Genomic DNA, 21649 nt, shown 5'->3' on the forward strand with positions numbered 1-21649 from the left:
ACGTCTTACATCACAAAATCAGAAAAGACGGGAACTGAAGGAAATGTAGGAGAATATTTCGCATGAAAAGAGCCTAAGTAAGAAATTATACAGTTACAGTTTGAAGATGTTGTTGCATCGAGAAATTGGAGCATATGAATGTTCAGATCGGTTATCATCAGCAAGTCTGCATGCCAAATCGAGATCCATCATTTGGGTGAGTCTAGGTCTTGCTGCAACACGAAACCAAGTTTTGAAATCTGTACAAGAAATTGAATATTTGGCGGAGAAAGAACCAAACAGTACAGATATTTTGAAGACAAATATGTTGGATACATATTATCCAAATAGAAGTAGTCTTCTTGAGAACGTTTGTCTCTATGAAGTCCTGCAAAGCTATACATTTAAGAGAAATATGACAGAAGATATCAATAAAGGAGTATATGCTGTGATTGGATCTGAAAGATGTCTGGTGAAACAAAGAAAAGGACATTTGATTAATCATCGTAAATTGAGTTGCGAATCTCCTGATAAAAGGGAATTTTACTATTTAGCTCTTTTGCAACACTTTAAGCCATGGCGTTCAGAAAAGGAACTACTTGGAGATTTTCTCAGTTTTGAAGATTCTTTCAATGCAACCAAGGATACCATAGAATGTCCTGTTTTTTCAAGTTATCTGCAAATGTTGAACAATGAAATACAGCAAGAAGGTACCATTGCAGCAGAGATTTCTAGAGACAGTTCTCAAGACAGTCAAAGTTCTGTTTCGTTGAGTCAGGATCCACTAAGAGGACCAATTATCCAAAATGAAGCTGCCACTGCCATGGAAGAGGTGGAAAGAGCTATGGAACAAGCTCAGGAGGATGTAGTTAATTTAGAAGATTTGGAAAATCAACTAAACGTGGAGCAGAGAAAAATATATACTGAAGTCACAGAACAGATTGAACATGGTTTACGTCATGATAAAAAAGAGTGCTCATGTACGTCATTTGAACCTGTCTGACTGTATGTGAGTGGAGAAGCCGGAACTAGGAAAAGTTTTCTGATTAAATCAATTGCAACTTATCTGCAAAAAAGAACAGAGTCATCACTGTCTTGTGTTGTTACTGCTCCAACTGGGTTAGCAGCTCATTACATTAAAGGGATTACTTTACATCGTTTATTGATGCTGCCAGTAGAGCATGATAATAAATTACAATACCACAAGCTATCTGGAGAAGCTTGTTGTGAAGTTGGTAGAGTCCTGAAGAAAATGAAACTTCTTATCATTGATGAGGTAAGCATGGCTTCAAATGTGATGCTTGCTTTTGTGCATTTAAGAATGCAACAAATTCTTAAAACAGAGTATGATGTGTTATTTGGAGGCAAACACATCATTGTCTTTGGAGAACCACTGCAGCTAACTCCAGTGAAAGGACAACCAGTGTTTAAGATGCTTATGCATGAAGATACAAGAAAGTGCCTAGGAAGCATTGGAAATGTGAATATCTGGTTATATTTTACATATGCAGAACTGCTTCAAAACATGCGACAGGCAAAGGATGAAGATTATAAAAATATTCTACAAGATGTAAGAATTGGAAAAGTAACTGATCATAGCAAAGAAGCTTTACTGTCACGATTAATTTCAAATTTGTTTCCAAAGGAAAATATTCTCCCAGAGAATATTTATCAGAAAATTGCTGAAAACAAAACTGTAATATGCTTGATGCTAACTCTTCGAGAATGGTCAGTCTTCAACAACAAAATGTTAGAGTTAGAAAATCAAGAGATTGTGAAACTGGAAGCTATTGATAAAATAGAGCACAAAGGAGTTACTATTGTTTTGTCAGAAAAGTTGAAATCAAAGTTGGATTCTTTAGAGAAGACAATTTCTGAAACTGCTGGTTTTAAAAAGACTCTATATGTATGTTTAAATTGTCGTATAATTTTACGACGGAATTTAAATGTGGAAAGAGGTTTAGTAAATGGAGCAATGGGTCATGTTGTTGATTTTGTGAATTACCGAAATAGAGATGGAATTGAATTTTTGAAAATTAAATTTGATGGAACTGAAGAAGTACAACAGTTTAGTCGGTGTTCTGTTCGATTTTTGCTTGTGAAAGATTTATATGTCCGCTGAAAACAGTTTCCTGTTTCTTTGTCATATTCAGTAACTATTCATAAATCTCAAGGTTTAAGTGTAGATAGTGCTTTAATGAATATTGGAAGTTCTGTCTTCAAGGAGGGTATTTAACAACAAGTGGTGGTGATGGACAGAGTTTCTGAATTAAGCAGAATACTCTCACCCAGTCAAGAGATCAGGGCTAGATCCAACACCGTTTTTTAGCTCACTGCACCATCCCAGCTCAAAACCTGGCTATATGCAAATTAGTCTGATCCTGTCCCAGTGCATGATGGGAACAGGGCAAACCAAACTACCAAGCCAATTCTTACACTGGGAAGGAAACAAGCTACCGGGGACCGGTTTCTGGCATTTCAGCCGTCGTCGGCCCGGCTTGCTTGAATCCTGATGGTGCAATGAGCAAGGGACTCAAATCTGAGTATACCCTTCCACGCTTAGGGTGAACAAAATATTTAACAACAAGGGGTGGTGAAGACGGCTGTAATGCCAGAAACCGGTCCCCGGAAGCTTGTTTCCTTTCCAGTAAAAGAATTGGCTTGGTAGTTTGGTGTGCCCTGTTCCCATGATGCACTGGGCCAGGGACAGACTAATTTGCATGTAGCCAGGTTCTGAGCTGGGATGGTGCAGTGAGCTAAAAAACGGTAAAACTGTCCATCACCACCCCCTTTTCTGATTCAAGGAGGGTATGGCATGTGTTGCTTTATCTCGAGTCAGAAATTTATCTGGATTGTACTTGATGGATTTTGATGAGTCAAAGATTAGTGGAGATCTAAATTGTGTAAAGGAATATAATAGGTTAAGAAGAGAGTATGCTCCAAATTTACCTCAATATCCTCTATTTGAAAAGTGTGTGGTAGGCCAAAAAAGAAGAAATGAGAAAAAGTGTAGCAAGGCTGTAGCAAAAAAAAAGAAAAGTAGATGAACCAGTAATTGTAAGCAGAAACAAAGAGGATTCTGTTGAAGATATTGTTGGATTTCAGTTTGAGAACAGTTCTGGTGTCAACTGCTATGCTAATGTAGTGGTTAATGTTGTTTTTTTTTCTCCAAAGTTTGCAAGAACAGATTGTTGAAAATCGGGATCAAAGTTTTTGTTGTTTGTTGAATACTGTGTTTGAGAAATGTAGCAATGATAGAACAAATATAGAAAGTGTTTCTGATATTCGAAATAATTTAGACATATGTTCTGGTATAACTCAATTTTCTCAGGATATTCAGCAAGATTGTCAGGAATTTCTAATGTACATGCTTGTTGTATTGCAAGAGGAAGGTATAGATGTTGAAAATCTTTTTGGCCTTTCTTATAAATGGCAACATGTCTGCGATAATTGTTCCTTTTCAAGTACTACAACAGTAGATACTGAAAGATTTATATATTTGACTTTACCAGACTGCAATGTGTCTTTTAATAATCTAGTTAGAGCAGCTGATCAAAACATGGTTTGTACCCAATGTAACTCTGCAATGCTATCAACATTATTTATACAAAGTTATGGACAGTACGTAATTTTAATGTTACAACGATGTAGACCGGATGGAACTAAATTAACAACTTTAATTAAAAAGTTTGTGGCTTCTCAATTATCACTTTCAGGAAGAACCTTTGTAACTGTAGCAATTATTTTCCAAAATGGTCCTTCAACAACATCTGGACATTATACAGCTTATTTAAAATGTCAAAAAGGCTGGACTTATTGTAATGATACTGGTTTGACTTTCCAAAAACGTGTGCCTTTTGACTTAAAAATTCTTATCTAGTGTTTTTACAACCTAAATTTTAGGAAAAGTAATTAACCTGGAAAGATTGGAGCAATTAATAAAAGTTAGTCATCAGGATACTATATGATGTTCAGATTCTGATAGTTTACTGGTTGTTTAAGGTTTTATGGACATGATACACATCCTTGGGTGGAGATATAAATATTGTTAGGTGTTACGAAAGACGTTGGAAGGTCAAGAGTATTATTAAGTATTTTCCAAACCAAGTTATTTTTACGTACTATTTGGTCATGTGGGAAAGTATATCAATGAAAAATGAGATTCTCGGGTAAATGTTGATAATATATCTTTTTACATAAGTTTGTAATGATACTCAATTGATTTTCAAACAACGTTTGCCTTTTCACTTAACAAGTTCTTACCTAGTGTTTTTAGAACCGAAATTTTAGTGAAAGTAATTGGACAATGAAGATTGGAGCAGTTAATAAAAGTAAGTGTATTGTTCAAAATTAGTTTGTGAGTGAAAGTGATCAAGATAATTAGTAAACTGGTAGGTGTTATAGAGGTAGTGTAAGTGTATCACAAAGTGAGTGATATCAGTATTATAGTAAATGTTAATCAAGAGTAAGTCAGAGGTGAAAATATAATTATTGTTAGATGATGAAATAGATGTTGGACTTTTCATTCAGAAAGTCAGGTAAATGAAAGTTTAAAACTACTATTAAGTCATTTCCAAAAACAGGACTTTCTGTATACCATTGGGCCATGTGGAAAGGTATTTAAATGAAGAATACGTATTTCAGGTAAATGTGGTTAATATATGTTTCTATATCACTTTAGTTTGAGAGTATAATAATGAGATACTGTATCTTAGAAATTGCTGTTTAGAAGAAAACATTTAAGATATGTTTTTTCTAAGTTTTAAGGTTTTTTTAAACACAATCATTTTGATTGTGTTTTTTTTGCCAGCTGTGATATGATGAGTAGTATTGAACTCACTGTTTTAGTGAAAATCAATATATTCTGAGAACAGCAAAAAGAAACCATATAACATGTTGTACAAGTTAATTTGCATTTTGTATTGTAAAATATATATTATAACTGTTTTGTTTACTCTCTTCCACAGATATTACATTTATAACGTAAGTTCGACTAATAAAAAATACATTTTCATTACTTTTTTATTTCTGTTTCTCTCTTTCCTTCTCTTACTGTCTCTCTCTTAACCTCACTGCTTTCATCCCTTGAGTTTCTCACTCCCTTTCTCTTATGTTCACTCCCTTTAACTCCTCAACATTTTCTCACTGACTTTTTTTTGCTCCTTCACTCAGTCCCCTTTTCTCACTCTTTGCTTCACTCCCTCTATTTCCTCACTCTTTTACTCTTCTTGTCTCATGCTCATTTGTCTTTATTCATCCTCTATCACCTCTGTTTTGTCAAACTTACTGTCATTCTTTTATCCTACGTCACCCCTGTCCCTTTATTGTGCTTCCCTCACTTATCCTCCTTCCCATACTTCACTCCCCTTCTTCTTAGTCTTCTCTTCCACTCATGTTAAGTCAGTCCCTCTGTTTTCCTCCCCTTCACCTCTCTTTCCTTCCTTTGCTCACTCACTAATTCCCCTTCTGTCACTCACCTAACTGCACTTCAAACACACCTTTACAAAACTCCCTGTGTCCTCTTACTTTCTCTGTACTCTTCCATCACTCCCTCTCTCTTAGACTCACTGTTGTTAACGCACATGCACTAATTCCCCCTTCCCTCTCCTCATTTCCCTTCCCTAACTCCTCTTTCCTTTTTCTCCTGCTTTGTCTTTTGTATTATGAATAATGTATTACAACTGTTTTGTTTTTTCATTTCCACAGATATTTCATTTATAAGGTAAGTACGACTGACCAAAAAGATGTTTTTCTTTTTCTTTTTGTCTATCCTTCCATCGCTCCCTGTCTCTTAGCATGACTCTCTCCATCACCTCTCTCCGTCACTTCTTTTCCCTCACCTATACTACCTCATTTTCCGTTCTTTGATCCCTCACTGAGTCTCCTTCTATCACTCCTTCCTTCACTCCCTGTGTGTAGTCAATCACTCACTCCCATTATCTCACGCTCACTCGACTATATCCACCCTCTAACATTTGTCTTTCTTCAACTTCACTGTCCTTCTCTCACTTACGTCACCCTTGTTTCGTTAGGCTGCTTCCCTCAGTACCCTTTATTCCTATCTTTCACTCCCCTTCTCCTTTCTTGTTTCCCTCACTTACCTTTTCTCAGTTCATCTGATTTACTCCCCTTCACCTCTCTTTCCTTCTTTTGCTCCCTTACTCATTAACCTTCCCTCACTCACCTTACTCCACTTCACTTACTCCTTCTGTCACTCACTTTGAACTCTGACATCCTCACTTCTCTTTCTTCACTGTCTCTGTTAGCCTTACTTCCTCTGTCCCTTCACTGTCTCACTGCCCTTCCCTTACACTCACTCTCTTTAACTCACCCACACTCCATCACTTGTCTTTTTTTGCTCTTTCACTCAGTCCCCTTCTCTCACTCTTTCCTTCACTCCCTCTGTGTCCTCACTCCCCTTGTCTCACGCTCATTCGCCATCTCGCTTTTGACTGTGCTATGTGTTCCTTTGCCTGTTTCATGTTTCTCTGTGTGTGTGCCATCTTACCCTCTGCCTATACAATATATGCATGTGCGTGTGTCATCTTACCCTCTGCTTGCACCATCTCACCCTCTACTTGTTGTATCTCACTCTCTGCCTGCACCATCTTACTCTCTACCTGTGGCATGTGTCCCTCTGCATGTGCCATCTATCTTTCTTGACTCTTAATCTCCTTCCTTCTCTCTTGTATTGTGAAATATACATTGTATGCATTATAATTTATTTGTTTCTTGTGTTTTACAGATATTATATTAAAAAAAATCTTTAAGTTTTTTTATATCTTAGAAGGTAAGTATGAGAAATAAAAAACTTTGTTCGCATCAGTGTCTAAGATTTAATTATTTATAAGGTAAGTATGAGAATCAAAAATACGTTTGTTATCACTCTCTTATTGTGACAGAATAACTGCCTCACTCTTTCTCAGTCCCTTGCTCCCTCTCTCTCTATATGTCTCTCCCTTACAGTTAATCTTCTTTGCTCTCTCTTTCTACCACTCCTCCTCTTTACCTCAGTCAGTTTCCCTCTTTCTTTATTTTGTTAGGTTTGATCTTATACTCCTTCCTTCACTCTGTTATCCATTTCTTCCCTGTTAGTAAACCTTCATTTACTGGCATTCCACTTCCTTCAGTGCACTTACTTCTCTCTGTTTCTCACACCTCTTCCCTTTTGTGTTCACTTTTGTTTACACTTAATTTGTTTTGAAAACAGTGCCACAGGCCCTTAAATATTTGTTAGTTACCACCAAATACTATACTGCCTCAAGGCCCATAGGAATCAATTTCAATTACTGAATCAGTAAATACCGTTTCGGTAAAATCACTGAATTATACAGATTCGGTAATTTCAAAAGAGAAATTACATACATCCCATTTACCTACTCTTAAATATTGAAGTGGTTTGATTTGGGGCCCGATGTAGGTAGGCATTTACCGGTCGGTAACGGCCGAATTTGGCCGTTACCGACCTGTAAATCTCTTTTCCTATGTAGGAGGCATTTATTTACAGATTTGGTATTTTTACCGATTCTGCATTTACCGAATCGGTAAAATTACCGAATCGGTAAATACAGACTCGGTAAAAATATCAAATATGTAAATTCTAATGTAGGTTGACAGAGCTAGAGGCGTCTAAGAATTCGTTATTTACCACCCAATACAATTGGGTGGTAAATAAGGAATTCCTGTGTACATGCACATCTGTGCATGTACACCTGTGCCATGTGGCACACATACATGCCCTAACGGCATGTATGTGTGTCACATTACACAGAAGCCAAAAACAGGGGTGCTACAGGGTGTCAAAGTGACACCCTCTTCCCACTGGCAGGATTCGGTATTTACCGATTCGGTAATTACCGAATTGGTATTTGCCATTGATTCCTATGGGCTTCAAGGCCCATAGGAATCAATGGCAAATACAGATTCGGTAATTACCGAATCGGTAATTACCGAATTTAACTGAATCGGTAATTAATTCGGTATGATTCGGTATTTAAGAAGTGGTAATCTGGGATTACCTACATCGGGCCCTCGGTATTTATGAGTAGGTAAATCGAGATTACGTACATCTGGCCCATTGAGTTGTAACATATTTAATTACATATGTTACATTTCTGTGCTTTGGAAGTAGTACAGTATACTATAGGTAAATACCTTATAGGTTTATGCTGTACCACATCCTTATAGTTTGGTACTTTGACATTCACTATGACAAACTTTTACATACAAACATAGAAATTTAGTTATTTCTTTAACCAGTACAGGTAGTTCTAAAAAGAACTGTTTTTTTTTGTTTGTTTTGCTCGAAAAACGATGTAAAAAAATAAACTTTTTAAGGCAGATAATTGTTCAACCGGAACAAACTATAAAAAATAAAGAAAAAAATTATGGGGTGCACCTGTGCTTCCTGTTTTTTTGCAGGATAACTTGAATGGACCCTTGTCCAAAGGCTATTAGTTTCTGGCAACGAATGCATTGCATCATCAAATTCTTAAGTTCTGGTTGGATATTTGCAACCATTGATGCTTGCATTGGTGGTGCTGTTGATTGAGAAGAAGTGCTGGGAGCAGAGCCCTGCTCCTCTGTTGATCTTTTCATTACAGCTTTACTCCAAGTGTTTGGGTGTATATTCTTGACATGGCGTTCCATGCTAAAAGTTCCAAAGCTGTACTTCTTCTGTGGATCCCCTCTGGAAAGTACTGTGTCACAGATTTTGCATGTGGCAAAAGGTGCATTTACCTTTTTCTGTCCTTCTGGGAATTAAAAATGTTTCCAAACTATGGACTCTTTTGGTGATCTAGGGGGTTCAGGAACAGACTCAGGTTCCTCATGTTCAGAATTCTCAGATTCCTCATGTTCTGAATGCTCAGGTTCCTCATGTTCTGAATGTTCAGGTTCCTGCTGTTCAGACATTTCAATAGATTTTTCAGGAGCAAAGTGCTGATGAAAAAAGGTGTTTCTTCCTCGAAAGCCAAAGAAGAATGATGAAGATGGGAGGGGTCTTTCAAGAATTGGAGTAGGAAGTATTATAAACCAATAAAATCTTTTGTTATGAGGTCACATGGTTGGACTTAAGCTTACGGAGCGTTTACGGAGCGTTTACGGAGTGCTTACGTAAGCTTACGATGCATTTACATATTATTTACGGAGCGCTTACATCATCTTACGATGTGCTTACGTGGTACGCACCCTCGCAAGATTTATAATTGCTTAAATAAAGTTATATATGGTCTTTAAAAGTTTAAATTAACATGTTCTTTATTATCCCAGATAATGTGTACCTTTACATTGTGCAATGAATACGTAGATATAACGATTTAAAGTTTATAAAACTTTCGGAGGTAAGAGCTCGAAGCTTTCACGGTGCGCGGACGGAGCTCTTACATTGCGTACACGTGTGACCTACCCTCGCGAGATTTGTTACTACTTCAAAAAGTAATATACTGTTGTTAAAAGTTTAAAAAAACATTTACTACATTAAAGCAGATATTGTCTATCTTTAAAATCTACGTTAAAAACGTAGATATTATGTTTTAGAAACCTAAAAAAAATTGTTGCGGTAAGAGCTCAGAGCATTCACGGAGCGCGGACCCTGTAATCATATAAAAAAACTTGAAAATAAAAATGATATATAGATTATATTAAATATATATATATATATATTCACTGAAAAAACCATAGGTTTCAAGCCTTACATAGTTAGGTATGAGCATTTAAAAAACCTTGCAAATTCACAAAAAAAACATAGGTTTCAGGTCATATATAGTTAGGTATTAGCATTTAAAAAACCTTGCAAATTCACTGAAAAAACCATAGGTTTCATGTTATATATAGTTAGGAATTAGCATTTAAAAAACCTTGCAAATTCACTGAAAAAACCATAGGTTTCAGGTCATATATAGTTAGGAATTAGCATTTAAAAAACCATTGAAATTGCTCATATATAGTTAGTTGTACTAATTATATTTCGCGCACCCGCAATCCACTGCTGATGATGTCACATATTACATCATTCATGACATGGTCAGTGACATCACTGATGACATCACTGATAAAATATGAACAAACACAAGGAGAGGCTGAAACCTTTCAGACAGTCACCCAAGTCACTGATCTGGGTTGAACCCATCATCAGTGTTTAGCTCACTTCACCACCCCAGTTCAGACCCAGTAATTTGCAAATCAGTCCTGACCCTGTTCCTCATGGGAACAGTCCAGCCTGAACTGCCAAGCAAGGTCTTCCATGGACCGGAAACAAGCATCTTGGGGCCAGTCTTGGGGTAACACCCATCATCAGTCAAGCTAGATTGAATCAAGTGGCAGAGTGAGCAAGAGACCCACGTCTGGGCATACCCTGCCAACTTAGGGCAAAAAAAGCAAACACAAGCAGTTGATAGACAGAGCAGTGAAACTTTTCAGACACACATCCCCAGTCACAGATCTGGGCAAAGTGAGCTAAAGAACTGATGGATCCAACCCAGGTCTGTGACTGGCGGTGAGTGTCTGAAAAGTTTCAGCGCTCCGTCCATAATCTCCATGTGTTCCCTTTGTTTTTCGACGTTGGCAGGGTATGCCCAGACGTGGGTCTCTAGCTCACTTTGCCACTGGATTCAAACTAGCCTGGCTGATGATGGATGTTGCTATGAAACCGCTCCCAGGATGCTTGTTTCCGCTCCAGGGAAGACCTGGCTTGGCAGTTCTGGCTGGACTGTTCGATGAGGAACAGGGTCAAGACTGATTTACATATGGTTGGTTCCAAACTGGGGTGGCAAAATGAGCTTAAGAACGATGATTGATTCAACCCAGATTTGTGACTTGGGGTGAGTGAAAAGTTTCAGCGCACCGTCCATCTTCTTCTTGTGTTAGCGTCAAAATATGTACTCTGTATGACAAATAACCCTGCAAATACACCCAACAGATGATTAATCTTCCTCAAAACATATCTAGACACTGGAAAGATGTTCATTCTTAGAATGGAATGTATGCAAAACGTATGCAAATCAAACCCCAACTTGTAAACGCTGAAAACCTCCTGGATGTACAAAGTCAATGTAAATTGGTTGCTTTTTTCACACAATGTAGGGCGCTTAGCTGGGTCATACACATTCTTTGTAAGAGACAATAGATGAAAGAACCACATAAAACATTAAAAAAATGCAAACCACTATTATGGTTTAGGCTTAACAAGTAGATTCATTCTGCAATGCATTGAAGAGTGTTTTTAAGTTTTTCAATAAATTGTAATGGCTCATGAAGGTGCCAAAATCACCAGTTAATTGACCCAAATAGCCATTAAACCACATGTTACTCACTAGAGAATCAGGGAAGAGGGGACAGAAAAGAATTGTGAGGCTTGCTCTTGTTTGTTGGGGTATAATCTCTGGAACCTTCAATGTATTTTGGGTCTCGTTCCAAGTCAAAAGATGGAGCATTAATAGTATTCTTGCAACTTACTACATTAGAGGGTCAGTTATTTATGTATTTTGGGGGAAACTGTGCTGTTCGGCAATAGCTGCAAACACGATAATTCCAAAATCGAAAATGGGCACAAACACCCGAGTCAATAAATCTAAGACTTCGTACCTGTGACTGTGGCCCGTGTCGAATACATTTCACAAAAGTTTGCCTGACAGATAAAAAGAATCTCTGAAACCTGTGTAACCTCTTGGCTTTAACAAGATTTTTTTTCCCTAGATGACCACTGTGCATGTATATGTGTTGGCCATCTGTGAATGCTTGTGCTTTAAGAAAAATTAACAGAAGGTGGGCAAAGCGCATGCACAACCAAGTAAGGTGGTATCTTTTAATCATTTTTCACAGGAGTAAATTAGAAAACACAAGTGGTTTGATTGATGTGTGCAGCTGTCGGCACTCACAAAAAGGAAAGCATGAATCAAAAAATAAAGTGGGCATTGAAGGGGAGGAAACCAAGGAAAGAGATGCGTTCTCAAAGAGAGCTGAATAAAAAATTAAAAAAATAGTTGTTACATGTCAGAAGCGCATTTCATCCAATAAACATATGGTGAGACCATTTCCTCCCCTGTTTTATACTTAAGTATCTCAACTTGCTTTCTTACACTTATGCTGAGAAAGACAAAAGATAATATGAAGGAATCTTGGGGTAAAAAAGCTTCCACATCATGGATATGTGAATGAACAGGCATCCCATGTTGAATACATTTTATGGTTCCTCTAAGTCTAAGTCATTGTTTTTTTCATCACAGCTAACAGTAGGATAGCAATTTGATGCCACTGTACCTGGAAGTATTAGTAAGCAAAGCTATTAAACACTTGTCTCATAGTTTAAAGATCCTTTAATGCTAGAATTTGTGTTTGAACTTAATTTTTATTTCATGACATGTGGTTTTGTTTCAATAATTAACTCCACGGCTTTTATCACGGTAATTATGGGTACACAGTCTTAACGTCAATACAAACAGGTTGTAGATTTTAAATCTATTCAATTAGGTGTGCCAAGTTAACTAGATTATTATGTGACAGAGTTATGATAATATAACACACAAAGACACCGCATCTTTCCTCCGCAGGGATGGGACATTGACACCCAGTAGACAACTTGCCACAAAGGAGGATAGGCACGCTGCCTGCAGAACGCTGTGCAAGCACTTGAAAGAGTCTTGTTTTTCCCGCTGTTCAGGGCCCAAAAACACGTGTATCAACACATTTTCCCATAGACACAGAAGGGGTTAAAACCCTTGGGTACATCTGGCCCTAATCTTTCCTCCGCTGGGGTGAGACTTTGCCACAAAGAAGGAGGGGACGGTGCCTGCAGAATGCTGTGCAAGCACTTAAAAGCACCTTGTTTTATCTGCAACACAGACCTACAGTCACTGCATCTTTCCTCTGCTGGGGTGGGACTTCATCCCCAAGCAAGCATGTTGCCATAAAGGAGGACGGGCACACTGCCTGCAAAACACTGTGCAAGTGCTTAAAAGTGCCTTGTTTTTCTCATGGTGCGAGGCCCAGAAACACCGCATCTTTCCTCTGCCGAGGCTGGGCTGGGACTTTGTCCCCCAGCAGACATCTTGTCACAAAGGAAGAGGAGCAAGTTGCCTGCAGAATGCTGTGAGAGCGCTTCAAAGCACCTGTTTTTACTCCACGAAGGAAAACATGGGACGTTCCCGGGCGCGTGCCTGGGCAAAGACCAGACCAAGAACGGGCCCGCCTGCTCCCGTCAGAGCCTTAATGAGGCAGGGCTGTGTCACCCCTTTGGTTTGTCTTTTTCTGCAAGGTACTTTCTTTGTCTATTTCACATCATTTTGACTCATTTTAGGGAGGATTATGCATGAGAGTTTTGGGCCATGACGACTATTTGCGCTTTTACTAGTAAGGGGTCTCTTCGCCATTGAGAGGGCACAAACACCTGTTTGCCCATTCAACCTCGCACTCATAACATCCAACGAATTTGTGTAGCGCAGTCTATTACGTAATCAGTTTTTATTGGCTGGACATTTAACCCTTTCCGTGCTGCGAACGTCCAACGGTCGTCGCGTGCACTACCTCGCTGGTGCTGCGCACGACCGTTGGACGTCCGAATCCCATTAGCGCGATCGAACGTCCGCACTGGGGCGGAATGTTCGACGCGCTTAACGGGTTAAGAACCTGTAATTTGGTGCTTACTGTTGTTTTTGTATGCTTATTTGCGATTTGTTGTGGGTTAATAAAGTGATATTGTATTGTGTTGTTTGCCTTCCTTATATTCAACAAATTGTTTTCTGTTTATCTTGAAGATAATTAGCTGTTTGTTTAGCAACGATAATGGGAAAAACGAAAAGCACCGAAAAATACCTAGGGGAGCCTATAAAAAAAAAATTCTTAGGATTAGCCCCAAACAATTGTACTTTAGGGGAAATTGACAATCTTCTTGGGGAAGTGGAGCAAATTTTATGTCCAGACAATTCCACTCCAATAAATCCAACTAAAAAGAAACTATAAGTAGATTCTCTATTTGAGAAAAAGGGGCCGTAAAAAATAAACCCCTACGACTAATGAACTTCTTGCCCCAGAAAACCTGGTACCCATTTCTACAGGAAGCAATGCTACTGCTCTCCAATTCTAAATTCAAATAGAACCTCATGTTCCGCTAAAACCCACAATACTTTATACCAATTGCTTCGCCCCACTTGCTACCTATAATTCACAAATATGGGGCAGAGCCCGCAACCAGCCAGTAACTCAAAGTTAATAAGCCCTGATGAGTCTAGGTGCTCACTAAAGGAACTCTGGGGTATTATCACTATCATGAGAGCTGGGACTACAGATTAAAGAGACAAGGTTTGCTTGTTTTGTTTACAACACACACACTGCCACGTCTTTAAGTCATCTGATCAGGGAGTCTGAGACCAAGAGCCATGGGTTATATTTTAACCCACCTCAGTATGGTCGGGAAGTCATCCCCAGTTAAATCAGGCCCAACGTGAACTTAATTCCCCCCTTAAGATGCACCATCTGACATGAATCGGTAAACCAATCTCAACATTTTGCATTCAGCAAAGGGAGCTAATTGTCTGCACACCCCCATCCTAAGGCTTACTATTGATCTAATCCTCTAGCTCATAAAATTGGCCACCACCATGGATATCCAGAATCTCTTCAGGAAGCCCAACTAAGTGACAACCCCATCTTCCCATTTAGAAGCATCATCCTTTCGTTCCAGCCCCTATGTCCCCCATGCCCCCACTGTTTTAAAATTACCTGACCAAGTCCAAACTCCTAGCCACTTGTTCTAGAAGTTGTTTAGGGGAGTGCACATTCAGCCCAAGTCCACCCTCCAGTAGGACAGTGTATGTGATAGGTGTGCCAAAATTATGACTGCATCTTAGAGAGAATGAGGCTTCCCTAATCAAGAAGGTCACTAATCAAAAAGGTCACTCATTAGATCAGGGTTGTTCTAAAGTGCTATAGTTTAATCCATTCGGACATTCTTGGGGCATCTTGTTTACCCTCTGAAATTGATCATTTTGACTGTGTTAAGTTGACACTTAGGTCCTCACTCATTTTATGAGGTCTGCTATCTCTCGATGCCCACACACTTCTGCCACCAAATTCTAAAATCCAATTTTAAATTATTCCCCTACACAAAAGAACAGAGAGATCATGAGCTGCTTCCCATATGTCTTTAATTGGCTAACTGGAGATGACTTCTGATAACATCTCTAGCAGATCAGCTAGAAACTATGCTAAATTTAAGACAAGCGAATATTTTACTAAATGTTACCCTGACTCTAAATCGCTTGCCTGAACCGGCCTTCAGAAAATCCCTGTAAAGATGGAAATTTATATATCCCTATTTTACCAAACACAACGCAAATAGTAACACTAACATCCCCACAGGGATTATCAGATAGTATACACCACAGAAATTACCACCTTGGTTTTAGTGTCATGGAACATAGTGGGATTAAGGAAAAAATTGCTCCAAGAAGACTGGGGGAAATTCATTGATAAACCAATGTCATTATGTTCCAGGAAACATGGGACTTAGTTCCATACTATAGGCAAGGCTTTAAAACCTTTCACATACTGGCTTTGGGAACTCGGGCTGATAGACCATCTGGGGGTCTTGTCATATGGGCTAGTAGTTCATTAGGGTACCGGTTATAACAATTAAATATTGACTCTCCCGATACTAGGGTTAGAAGTCTTGTCTTGGATGGCAAAAAACCTTCTTTATACAAAGTCTATAGCAGAAGAGTAACACAGTCTACTAAATCACAGGTCATGCTATTACTGAGAGAGTGAATAGTGATGGTAAGCAAGACCTCAGCAGTTAAAGCTGAGGGAGACTTTAATGTATGCTTTGAGCCTTCAGTTCTTATAAGGGATGTAACACGAGACGAAGATCAACAGTGAGATATTTCTCAACAGCAATGTTCTTGCATTTCATCTATGTCTAAGGCCACCTTGCAGATGATAGATCTTTCACTATACTGCCATATGGGAACTTGCAATGGTCGAACAGCTTCAGATTTAACAAGAAACCCCTCTTTCAGAAGTAATGCTTACTCGAATAACATTGATTACATGTTATTAGACCAGTACTCATGGCTAGCTCTTATAGACATGAAAGTCATTTTTCGATATGAAAGTGATCATTTCTGCATCCTCTTTACCTTTCTGGGCAGTCCAGATCCTATTACATTTAGATCTGGGTTGCCCTGTGGGAATTTTACCATCACTGATAATAGGAGGAACAATAGATGGGACACTGTAGCTAAAAATGAGGCCGCACATGGCCAACAATACCTTCGCTTAAATCCAAACTTTTTCCGCATTTGGTGATACTGACCTCTCCCCACATACTGTCATAGACCTCCATAATAAATGGTTTGATGATCTGAAGAATTCTTGTTTCACTAAACTCACTACCACACGTCGGTCTTCATAAATAGCTAACCCTACTTGGTACAACAGGGACTGCAGAGTAGGCAAGTACCACCTGATTAAAACTTCCAAAAGTGGACTTCAACCCTAGATTCAGGCCACTAGAGTTAAATATGAAGATGTCCAAAAACAGGCCAAAATAACTTGGGACACTTTTGTATGGGGGACATTTTGGATCCTGTCCGGACTGGGAACCAGGCAGCTTTTTGGCACACATTGTCATGGTGGTAAAACTGACATATCCAAGCTACGTTTCTCTCATCTCACTCAAGTTCCCAGTCAACATCTCTTAATTAAATGTTAAAACTTGCTATGCAGATGCTGACCAAAGTAAATTGAGTGCTTTCCTGGAATGTAGCCGGGATTGTGGATAAAAGCCTGGATGCCACCTGGAATAGTTTTTTGGACTCCTTTCACATTATCCTAATCCAAGAATCCTGGGATATAGCCCCACTTCACAGACCAGGTTACACTCCCTTTTGGAAAAATAACCAACCTTCTTCAAAGGGTAAGTTCTTGTGAGGATTGGTAAGCTGGATCAACATTTCAGTCCATTGTGAGTGCGAATGGTTGGACATGTTGTCCCCTGATGTTCTAGGCATTAATTGTAGCTGCTGCAAAGGGAGTTCCATCAATGTCTTATAATCACACTACCCCCAAACACAGGGAATCTCTGACCCTTGCTATAGTGGAAAACTTTATTTCTTCGTGACCCAACCCTGAGTTCACATTCTTAAAGGCGACTTCAACACCACAAAAGAGCTCATAGGCTCTGTAACATCAATTACTGAAATTGAAGGTGAAGCTCTTGACATTCCATACTTGGAAACAGACTCTTTAAAAGTGTGGTCTACTGATGCCCTCCAGTTAGCCTCACTGACACTGTCTTTTGGCCTCATAGCCTGTAAAGGAAGATCTGAGTTATATAAATCATCTGCCCTACTTTTAAGAGGGGTAATAACCAATCCCATATTGATCATTGCATTATCAATACTATGCTTTGGATACCTTAGAATTGATCCTGGCTGAGAGGGGACACACCTCTCCTATTTACTAATTTCCTGCTGAGCTTTGCCGCCAAAAGTGGGGCTTAGTCAAGGGAGCGGGCATCTCCACAAGCTGGAGAGGTCCTGGCTAGCATAACAGAGGGTGGGAAGCCTTTGAGGCTCACCACCCTTGGATGATGTTCCTGCTTGGGGTAGGTGAGAAGCCTAGGGGGGTGTGCCATGTTGACTCTTCAGTTTTAGCTGCAACTAAACTGAAATGGAAGAGTGTAAGTGTTTTGTGAGGGGTCTCTGAGAGTGACACAATACATGCTGTAGCCCCTAGAGACCCTCTCTGGTAACAATGCCCTTGGTACCTCTGGTACCTTATACAGGGGCTTATATGTGAGTCAGAGGTGTGCCAATTGTGGAATTAATGTTGCAGTTTAGGGATAATAACACAGGTACTGGGGCCTGGTTAGCAGGGACCCAGTACACACTCAAAGTTGCATCAGATACCAGGCATAAAGTGGGGGGAGGTACCACACCATAACCCCAATTTCCTACACAGGCCAGGAAGCTCAGCCACAATCTGGGAGAGCCCACCTAGTCTGTCAGGCGAGGACATGTAGGGAAAATGTTTGGGTGGTTGCAGGGCCTACTTTGTCTTACATCTTTCTGGCCAGATCTCTCCCTCTAGGAAGTTGACGTAGCCTGAAGTGCACTCTGTCTGTTTCTTTAGCTTTCTACCTCAATATTTTTGTCTTGGGATCAGAGGTATGTACCTCTGCTAACCCTATCTTAGCCAGGGCAATACCCAGCTTATCCAAAGGGGTCATCCACAACTTGAGCAACCCCACCATGACCAGTAGGGTCTGGGGGCCTACTTGCTTTTGGTCATGGGACAGACCACCATGCCAAAGACAGTGCAGCCATAAAAGCTAACACCCAGCAGAGGCCACTGACTGCTGTCAGTACCCAGAACCTCACCTTTAGATCTTCACTGACAAGTGATGGAGCCACTGTACAGGCTATTTGGGGTTCAGGGGGCTTGTTCTCTTCTTTGGAGTGAGGGTTCACACCCTTCTTCCACTCTCTTTTCTGTTAGCTGGGGAGCCACCACCAAAGACCGAACAGCTACATGACTAAGGGTTTTTTGTAGGGCAGGTAGGGCTTTACCAGGGGCAACTTTGGAGTTCTTCCATATTGGTGTAGAATCTCTGTGGCACCCTGGAACTGTGGCTAACAGTTTCCCACCCTTCCTACGCTTTCTCTTTTTCTTTTTTGTTTGGGGCTTGCCTGCACTAGTTGCAGGTGCTGCCCCCCCCCCCCACACCCCTAGATCCGTGGGAGAGGTCTGACACTGGTCAAGCACCTCTGTTTGGCTTAGACCAACCTATAGGTGATCATTCGCAAGGAGACAGTCTTTACTGACTACCACGTTTCTCCAATGAAAGGTCCCAGCTATTTCTAAGGGCAGTACAGCTACAGGCCTGACAGCGACCTCCCCAAGGACAGTCCTTACTCTTATAGTGTCCCCTGGGATATACTGGTTTGAGAGTACCAGCCTGTCATGCACAACAGTGTAACTGCACATGTATCTCTCAGGGCAGTGGTTAGGATGTAATTCCAGTATGGCGGGGAAGTGTCTACTACCCTCTGGAATATCCAACTCACCTTTTGGGACTTTTTTTCAGTTTAAGGCTAGGATGATGTCCTCATCTAAAGAACCGCCCTCATAAGCTACAATGGCAACCACTGGAGCTACACTAGGTGTTTTGTGTTTAGGACAGCTAGGGTTCTTGGTGTGGTATCTTGTCTTTTGACAGTTGTGACACCATGTCCTATTAGGATCCCAATTCTTACCTTGGTACCCAGTTTTGGTCTGTGAGGTGTTATTGGGCCCACCCTCCTGGACAGTTTTTTGGGGGGCTACATGGGGCTCCTTACTTTTATCTTTAGGATGTTTGCCCAGTTTCTCCTGGAGAGGTTATGTCACCCCTTTCTTTTGGTCACTGTTGGAAATGGGGGTCTCTAGTTGGCAGAGGTAGGTACCTTTGTCCAAATAGGGACCCTTCTTCCTAGTCAAGATAAGGGAGTTACACTCCTAAAATAACTCCTGCTCACCCCCTTGGTAGCTTGGCACGAGCGGTCAGGCTTATTCTAGAGGCAGTGTGTAAAGCATTTACATATAACCAACAGTACTACAGTGTAGGCACTACAAAAGGACACCACACCAGTGTAGAAATATATCCACTATTTTTATATACTTAAGATAAGACCAAACATGATAGAAATCCACAATACAGTACTTAGAAATCTTCAGTTATCAAAATAACCTTGAAATACAGTTCCTTGAAGTCGATAGCTCCATTCGGGGCTATCACGGGGCTATCACGGCGTTGTGAACAAACAAATCCAAACAGTTCTGGCTGACTGTGGTGTCGCGTGCCAGCTACGGTGTCAGGAAGACCCGCAAAACAGTACCTCTTAGAAAATGCAGGCCATCGGCGACCTCTTGTTGAGCTTCCGAAAGAACGGCATCCGCAGGCGTCAGTTCCAGAGGTCGGTGCAGGAGTCGTCGGGCTCTTGAAGTCACATACATTACAGATCGAACTCCTCGAGGTTCAAGTCTGGAGCGCTGGCATCGGCAAGCATTGTGTGCTGCGGTGCGAAGTGCAGCGGTGCAGCGTGCGATACCCTCAGGTCACTGTGCGAGCAGCGGCTCAGTGGCGGTGTCAAATGGCGCCAGCGGTGAGACCAGGGACGCGGTGCGAAGTGGTGCAGTACTCGTCGTGGTTCTGGCAGGACACGGTGCAAGCAGCGTCGCCATCATAGCCTTTTTACCGGCTACTCCCGTGCTGCGAGCCCACCAGAAGCATTGGATTTACAGGCCCTGGCACACTCAGTGCACTTTACTAGGGACGTACCAGTAAATACAATGTGCCAATCATGGAATCACCAATCCATAATACAATTTACAACAGGAGCACTTGAACTTAACACTGAACAGCAGTGAAAAAGTGCGCAGAGGCACTAAACCAGCAAAAACAAAGTCAAAACCAGGAGGTCAGAAAGCAAAAAGACAGGGGAAACACGCCAAAAGATGTCAAGTCTAACAGTCACTCCAGTGATATTCTTGGTCACACTAGTCTTGAGCCAGTGCTCTGCCTTCTTTCCCAATTCTTGGGGAGAAATTGGACTAGGTCTACAAGACACTGATAAAAACGTTTTATTAACACAATCACTTAATATGGGTTCTTTCATAAACAGATTATGAAGCCCAACATAGTCATGCACTTCACTTCTAGTTAACCAGTCATCTAGTGTTTTCACTGAGTAATCTATGAAGTCAACCCAGGGCTGACTCAAGGTTTTGTGAGCCCCACTGAATCAGATTCTATATTCCTCAGTTGTGAGTCCAAAGCCCTCAATCAGGGAACCCTTCATGATGTCATAGGACTCAGAATCTGCCCCAGTAAGGGTCAGGGGTCTCTCTCTGCACTTACCAATGAACAGTTCCCAAACCAATGCTCCCCAGTATGACTTTACATGCCTCTATGCACAGGCCTTCTCAAAGGCTGTGAACCATTGTGTGATGTCATTACCTTCCTCATATTGGAGGACAATCCCTCTGGGGATTTTAGGGTCAAACGAATTCTCTCTGTCCCTAGGCATTATATTTCTACCATCATTTATGGGTGCTATACCATTTCTGCTCTTTCCTTTCCTATAGCCAGGAGTCTATCCTCCAGGGCTAGTCTATGAGTTAACCTTGCTAAAAGGATGTCCTCTTCATTGGGGCTGTCCCAAACGTTGTTTGGGGTGCCTGTACCACCTGTGTGGGAGCTAGGTATACTAACCACTACTTTTAGGAAGATGCGGGGAGGGGTCACATCTTCTCTTAGTAGGTGAGGCTGTTGGGAATTAACCTACTCATCACTACTCTCCCCTTCCTAAAGGAGGTCCTCCTCTTCAGAAGGTTGTTCCTTAGCATATTCTTCCAAGAACTCCTGGAGCTTAACCTTGGTAGGATTGGAACCAGTTTTGATTTTTTAAAGTTTACAGAGGGTTCTTAACTCCTTCCAGCCAAGATGGAGGTAAGGGGTCAGGAGTTCAACAGCCACATTCTATGTATCGTCCATTATTTTACTAAATTTTGGTGCCTTTCAAAAGGACTAAAAAACTTCAAAGCACCATTACCCCTAACTAAAGTAAGCTTTTAAACTTTTGAAAATATTATAGAACTTAACCAAGGCCCTAACAAAATTTAATTTTTTTTA

Source organism: Lissotriton vulgaris, chromosome 6, assembly GCF_964263255.1.
Source record: "Lissotriton vulgaris chromosome 6, aLisVul1.2, whole genome shotgun sequence".
NCBI lineage: Eukaryota > Metazoa > Chordata > Amphibia > Caudata > Salamandridae > Lissotriton > Lissotriton vulgaris.